This window comes from Glossina fuscipes, unplaced genomic scaffold, assembly GCF_014805625.2.
Source record: "Glossina fuscipes isolate IAEA_lab_2018 unplaced genomic scaffold, Yale_Gfus_2 133, whole genome shotgun sequence".
Lineage (NCBI taxonomy): Eukaryota > Metazoa > Arthropoda > Insecta > Diptera > Glossinidae > Glossina > Glossina fuscipes.
In genome coordinates, this window is record NW_023998476.1 from 2,203,464 (window position 1) to 2,210,586 (window position 7,123).

The 7,123-nt window shown below is 34.6% G+C and overlaps 1 pseudogene; it reads right to left on the reverse strand.

The window, feature by feature from the left end:
* Positions 1-481: 481 nt before the first annotated feature.
* LOC119641018 lies at positions 482-2,581 on the reverse strand (annotated as a pseudogene).
* Positions 2,582-7,123: the final 4,542 nt, after the last annotated feature.

Here is a 7,123-nt window from a genome sequence, read left to right on the forward strand (position 1 = left end):
TTTAATTTTATGATGAAAAATAAGTGTAAACAAAAATGTATTCATGCATTTATTGAAAAAAAAAAAAAAATGTAATAATATATATTATATATAAACATTAAAAAAGCTATAACTATAAAGTATTTGAATAGCAAAAAGATATAAGAAACCAAGGATAAGAAAAATACATCCAAATGTCATTAATTAAATAAAATGCGAAAAAATAGCAAAATTAATTTAAACTTGCATGGAGTTGAAGAGCCTTGAAGCATGTGTGTACATAGGTATTTTTATATGTTATAAAATAATCATTTCTCGTTTCTTTAGTATATATTATCCAGCCAATTAGTATTTATAGCGATAGATGGCCACACCAGCAACGCCAATGAGTATGGAACCCAATAAGAAAAAAGCATAAGAAAGGATTCAAAATGTACTAACATTAAAAAAAATAAATGAATCTTATAATAAAATTTGCGTGTTCCATCAATATCTTCATTTGTTATTTCTTTGAATTAGTACGAGTACGACTTAAACCCGATAGCCGCCACCTCTTTGGTCGGTTTGCCATAAATACTGGGTCGCTATCTTTTTCTATTTCCGGAACTGGCAATTTCCTATTGACGCCTGGTGTACTTGTTTCAACAGCATTTTTAACAAACTCCCCTAATTCTGGTGTCGTAGTATCATCGGTCTGTCGACATGCAGCTGCTGACAATTTGCTGCTACAACTGGGATAATCGTAAATTCTTTCTTCTTTCCTGCTTGTTAAAGATGTATTGTAAGCTATGCCCACTTCTGTTAAATGCGTGACCTCTTTTAGGTTCAAAGTTTCAATATGTTCGGTATCGTAAATGGCCGATATAAGGGAATGCAAAGCCTCATCGGTGAGAGGATTGCGAGCGAGTCCCAAATATTTCAATTTGCCTTGGCTGTAGTTTAACAAAGCCAAACTTAAATATTTCATAGCTTGTGCGCGCAAATCATTTGACTCAAGTGCTAATGAATGTAATGCTTGGGAGGTTTTTAATAATTTTTTAAAATGGTGACCGCACGTATCATTCAACCAAGATCAAGACCTTCCAGTGTACTAACATCCTTTAGGCCATCAAATAAAATACCTAACTTTCTGGTATCCATACGACTGTTACTAAAGCGAAAAACACGCAATACTGGTAAACGGCTTATATTGCCGCAAAAACACCCATTAGAAAAAATAAATCTCTTGAAAGATGTACTTACAAAGATATTCACATAATCGTTTGATGTCATCATACGAAAAGTTCAAATGCCTGGAGTGATAGTTACGATGCAACTCAGGTCCAAGAAACTCGATAATAAATGTATCCAAGTTTGTAAGCCATTGAATGAAGCGTAAATATATATGAGGGTAATGATCTGAAGGATAGTCATACATTTTCTTATAGGCAAGGAATAACTCTTTGTTCCTTTTATCACATATTTTCGCATCGACATCCCACTTACTACTTGTAAGTTCAATGCCGTGAAAATCTTTGGGTTGTTTCTTTTTCTTCTTTTTGCCCTTTTTCAACTCCAGTTTAAGTTTTTTTTTCGCGTTTGGCTGCGTGACGCTTACGTCTTGCCTCGCGCTCTTCACGAGCTTTTTGCCGAACTTCGCGTAGTTTTCGTTCGGCTTTCTCTTCGATTATTAATCGTTCCAACTCAAGTTGCGATTCGATTTTCTTTTCCTCACCTATTTCCGTTGCTTCGGTTTCGTCGGGCGTAGTTGTTGTTGTTTCTGTTGTTTCTGTGACATCCACGAATGCTTAGAGTAAATCTTGTCATTCCCTCTTCGGGCCATAATTCGGCAGCGCAAGCTTCGACTATTTCAACAAATTTTATAGAAATGCTGGCACTTTTCCAATTGTAATTGGATTTAAGAGCCAATGTTTGATCAGGACTCTCGGCAAGGACGACACGCTTCCAGAAACGATCATTATCTATATGATAACAGTCCTTTAAAGGCATTTCAACGTCTAAACTGTCGTAATGAGTTTTCAAATGTGAGGGATCAGAGGCAATCATAGGCAATGGATCCGGTCCAAAGGCTTGAGCCAGCTTCGTACGGATAAATCGACACCAAGTTTTCTATCCTCAATAAAACCCTCCGCATAAATTGTTCGACCACTTTCGCTTTTCAACTTAAATATGCGCGGGGAAGGCTTGTAAACATCGTAAACTTGCCGTAAAAGCGGATCCTTGGGCACAGAGAACGTTTTTGTATGAACTGGATATTGCATAGTTTCAAAGGATGGTTGTTCCTCCATATTTAAAAATTTTTAATTTTGCCTTGAGATGAACCAAAATATTTTCATTTTCAGATATACGGATTATTATATAAATCTAAAAATATACGTAAAAAGTTTGTCATGGTACTAGCCCCTTGCTGCCGGTAGAGCGTATTTGTTAACGGGGTTTGGCTCTCCGAGCCTAATGACAAAGAATACAAAAAGTCTCGTCGGTTGTCTATCGTCCGTCTGTCCACCGTGAGTCCGTCTGTAACCGTCCGACGTCCTCCCTACGGTGCCATCACATGAACACTCCCTCACCTGACCTCAGCCACAGCGGTGGCAGTTTGCACTCAGCCACACATCGGGGCTCCTCCGTAGATAGGGGACAAGAACAAGGAACAAAAAGGAAATAAATGAATTAAAATACCTGACCGTGAATCTGTATGTTGCTAGTGTCTGCGGTGGTGGCTGCTTACATCATCTGGTTCGTTCTTCTTACTCTCTCGCTCTCTTATTCCCCCCTTTTCCTCTTCCTCTTTACTTCGTTGTGTCGCCTCCCCCTTTTTTTGCGCAATTTAAAGCGTTTGTTCAATGAATTTTACTATGAATTTCATTGACGATCAATGATGTACGTCATATTATTGCTGCCGTTGCTGTTTTCGTTTTTATTGCCGATTGTGTTTGTTTCCTTCTAATTATTTAGTTTTTTTTTTTCTTTACTTTAAGAAAAAAACAACTCCATTTGGTGAGATATAATTTCCAATTTATTTACATCAAATTTCTGGTTTTTATTTCTTCGGTATTGTAACCAATTCTTTTGTAAATTGTCTTCTTTTTAAATATTTCAATATTAACAACTTTTTCTTAATGTATATTATTTCGCAAAGGCTATTGTAATAAGAAGCGTATTTTATACAAAATTTCCATAATTTTATCTTATTTACATTTTCCTTAATGTTTATTATTTCGCAAAAGCGTCAATGACGTTTAAAATTAATGTATTCACACACGAATGCTATGCGCTTTGCTTGGTAACCGCGAGACGAAGAGAAACGGTAACTTTATCCACTTATGCTTTGGTATCTCTTTCACGACTTGCCTCAGTTAAGAGACATTTTTCAATCACTCTTCAAAAATTTTAAAAAATTTTTGTGCTTTTCTTTTATTCTTTTGATATGAGGGTCGTTTTTGCAAACGGATTCAGATATTCATGTGTGAGTGGCTTTTATTCGATTTTTTTCTCTTTCAGTCATAGCTTTGTTGAAAAAAATATTTTTTTCTACACACACTTCTCTTTATGTGGCTCCTACTACATGGGTTTTTCTTAAATATTTTACTTATTATTTTTTTTATCAAATACACAATTTCTTTACATAATTTGTATACACTCATTCGTACATGCATTTTTATATTGCACACATAGAAATTTATCGAAAATAGCAGTAATGATGATTTCCTCACATTTCTTTACTTGATGCAAGCAAACCTTTTTTTTTTAACGTTTAACAATTACTTTATTCCTGCCGACTTGTATTTCTTTTATAAAGTTCTAGTTAATAACTTCTTTTTCCATTATTTTTAGACATTATTTTGCAAAACTGTCAGCTTTAAGCGCTATTCTACCTTCTTTACACGCGAACTTTAAAAAGATCTCTCACATTAGTTGTTGTTAGTCTTTTGTCCTTTTTTTTTTCTTTCTTTGCACTTGAAGGCTCAACTTTAAAAATAGTTTTATTTATCCGCTTTTAGACCAAGCCCGCGGAGACGTCCGCATCTCAGCAGAGGCCAAGTAATTCTCCCCTCTATCTTCGAAACAAAACACAGACAGACCTCTCATCCCTGCTTAATTCCTCTCTTCTTCTTTCTGTTGCTCTCTATAGCGGCTTGCCGCTTCTCTCGCAAAAGCAAACAAAATCCCGCAAGATCATGCGATTTTGCCTGTTCTTGTAAAAGCATAAAAAAAGGAATACCGCAAAATCACATGATTTTGCCTATCTTAATGGAAGGGAAAAGAAGAAAAGAACAAAACAATTATATCCCGCAAGATCATGCGATTTATAAACGGTACCACAAAATCACACGATTTTGCCTAACGGCATGCCGTTATTGCGATACTTGCGATTGACACAGACCGACAGACACTCTACCCAAGGTTTGTTCGCGGCCGTTACAAGTTATCAGCGATCGAGTTTTGTGTGCTCGTGCTAATGTTTGATTTTGTCTTAATCAAAAATATTTCGATAACATAATAATAAAAAATGTATTTTTTTCTTTAAAACATAACGGAGCGTTCCTTGCTTAAACTAGCGAACCACACGCGAAGTTATTTTCTCGATAGACGAGAGTCGCCGTAACATCTTTCAAGGCAATGCTAATTGTGAACGAATTCTTTATCATCAGAAATCAACATTTAATCAACAAAGGAAATTCAAATTTTTCGATTGTTTTAAAAATTACGTAAGTAGCGTCACTAAAACAACTCCGACTTGCAAAGTAAAGTTCGGAATGTCGTGACATTTAGACTTGTTTCGTTTGAAGTTTGGAATTATTTGAAAATTCCATGCTACGAACCTATTGAATGATACGTATGGTCAGTTTGTTACACAGCGAACTCTGATCAATATTAGTTATGCTTTTAACAAGAGATGTCTAGGTGTACCAAAATCCAGTTGAAGACCAACTTAAATTGCAATATGCTCAAGGATCTGCATTGAAATAAATTCGTCACTCAGACGTTATAATCTACGCATTGTGCCCTGGAGTGTTTTATATCTCCACCATCTGCCTACAATTCAATATTTGAAGAAGTTCGAAATTAATTCGTGTAATTGTGCCAACGAAAATTCATTAAAAGTGTTGATTTACAAGCAGAGTAGCAATGATATTCTGCCGAACGATATTGTTATTACAGATTTGTCGTAAAAAAAGATTACATTTAGTAAGAAGATTTTATTCGGTCTGAGTCTTTTACACCAATCGCTGTTATTCTAAAAAGATTCAAAAAAAGGAAAAAAAGTAAATTTCTGTTCTTCCATTAAGTGGGCGTGCCTGATTTTTTCTTCTTGGTAGAATAAAAATGGAATTTATAGAATGGGATCGTACAATAAGCCAAAGCCGCAATTAACAGACAGATCGACGGACGGATTGACAAACATTCGTAAAACGATGCAGATTTGACACTTATATGAACTTTGTAGGATCTCTATGAAGCTTCTGCTTTGGTTCAATTTTAATACCAACTTGGGTCTAGGAACTTCTAATGTTTCGACCAAATTTGAAGTAGATAGCTTCTTTTTTGCGATCAGGAGAATGTCTAGTACCGACGGGCATGTTTAAATCAGCCTAAAATTTAATGCTGAGTGAGATTATTTAAATATCCCATGAAGTCTCTAAGCCTTTCTTTCGAGTATTGCAACAGTTTTGATGTGTACATGTACATGCTTGGATGATGGGTATAAAAATAGTTTAATGTTTGTATGCATAATAAAAGAACAAATTAGTGAACTTCAATAATTATTTATATCCAAAGAAAATGTAATTGAAAAAACTAAACAAGTTTTTAGCGATAAGCAAAACATTTAATGTTTATTTTACGCTAGCATATGCGTTAGTAAATTATTAAAGTGATAGAAATTAAGAGAAGGCATTATTCTTAAATACACTGTATGTACATAACAATAACTAATTATTTTGACGTTCAATTATACTCTTAACAAAATATACTGGTATCTCGGGTAAATAAACGCAAACTACAAACGTAAATGGACCGAATAACAACAAGTGTAACAACCAAAAGTAAATTGTAAGCTCTGTGTATGCTTCCATTGATTCAGAACATATGCAATGGTGTCCGTTCTGTTATTAATAATATAAAAATTGCAGTAATTTGTCTATCAATCAACACCAAGCTAATGTCATTGATTACTTTCAGTTGCTAGGTTTTTTAATGTAAGGTTTTTGTATACTTTGCATTGTATTGATTACTCATCGAATGCATAGTAGAGCGATAATCATTCTCAGCCAGAATATTACAAGAGAGCCACCTTTAACGAAAAACAAGAACAATTGGAAAAATTTGTTTTCAGTTGATTTTAAATAAAAATACATATTTTATTTTACTTTCAATACATCCCGCTCCGGAAAAAGTCGATTAACAATTGTAAACGTTTCGTTGTTAGCTTGAAATTCAACTAACGTATTCAAGTGGCAAAGCTAATGCAATAAAACAAATTATAAACATGATGCGTTAAATTAAGAACTCATGTGCTTATTACTTGTGCTTTTCTTAAGTCTTACAGAACGATATTAAAACACTCTTACTTGCTTCACATACCTCTCCCCACCCCCTTTCACTATCGCAACCTGACTCTCAATTTGACCACAAGGGCAACAATGCAGAAACTCAAACACTTTATAACGAGTTTATTTGACTTTTTTCTCTTTTTCACTTTGATTTAAGAATCTACAAGCAGTCAAAACAAAGGCCATTGCTATTGCACGCTCGTATGTAATCTTAACCATCGAAAATCATTTTCTCTTCTCAAAAATTTATGCACTTTTTCTATGCTGTACTGATCCATCCATGTGCCATCGATGCTCTAAAATATTGTAAGAACTTGTAATTTTCGGGACATATTAATGATAATCGTTACAAACACGAAATAGGGTGCATTCCATGTAAAGCGTATCGAGTTATATCAGAATCTATAGATATTAAGCATAATGGCTTAGGTTTTTCTTAAATTTGGGCGTGACTATTACTGGCTCTTAAGACAAATCCCGTCCATTAAGCTTATTCTAAACTTAAGCAACATTAGTGTGTACAATATTCGGCCTGAAGGGAAAATAAAAAGAAAACGTTGGCGCATTTGTTTTCGTTTCAACTTTTAATC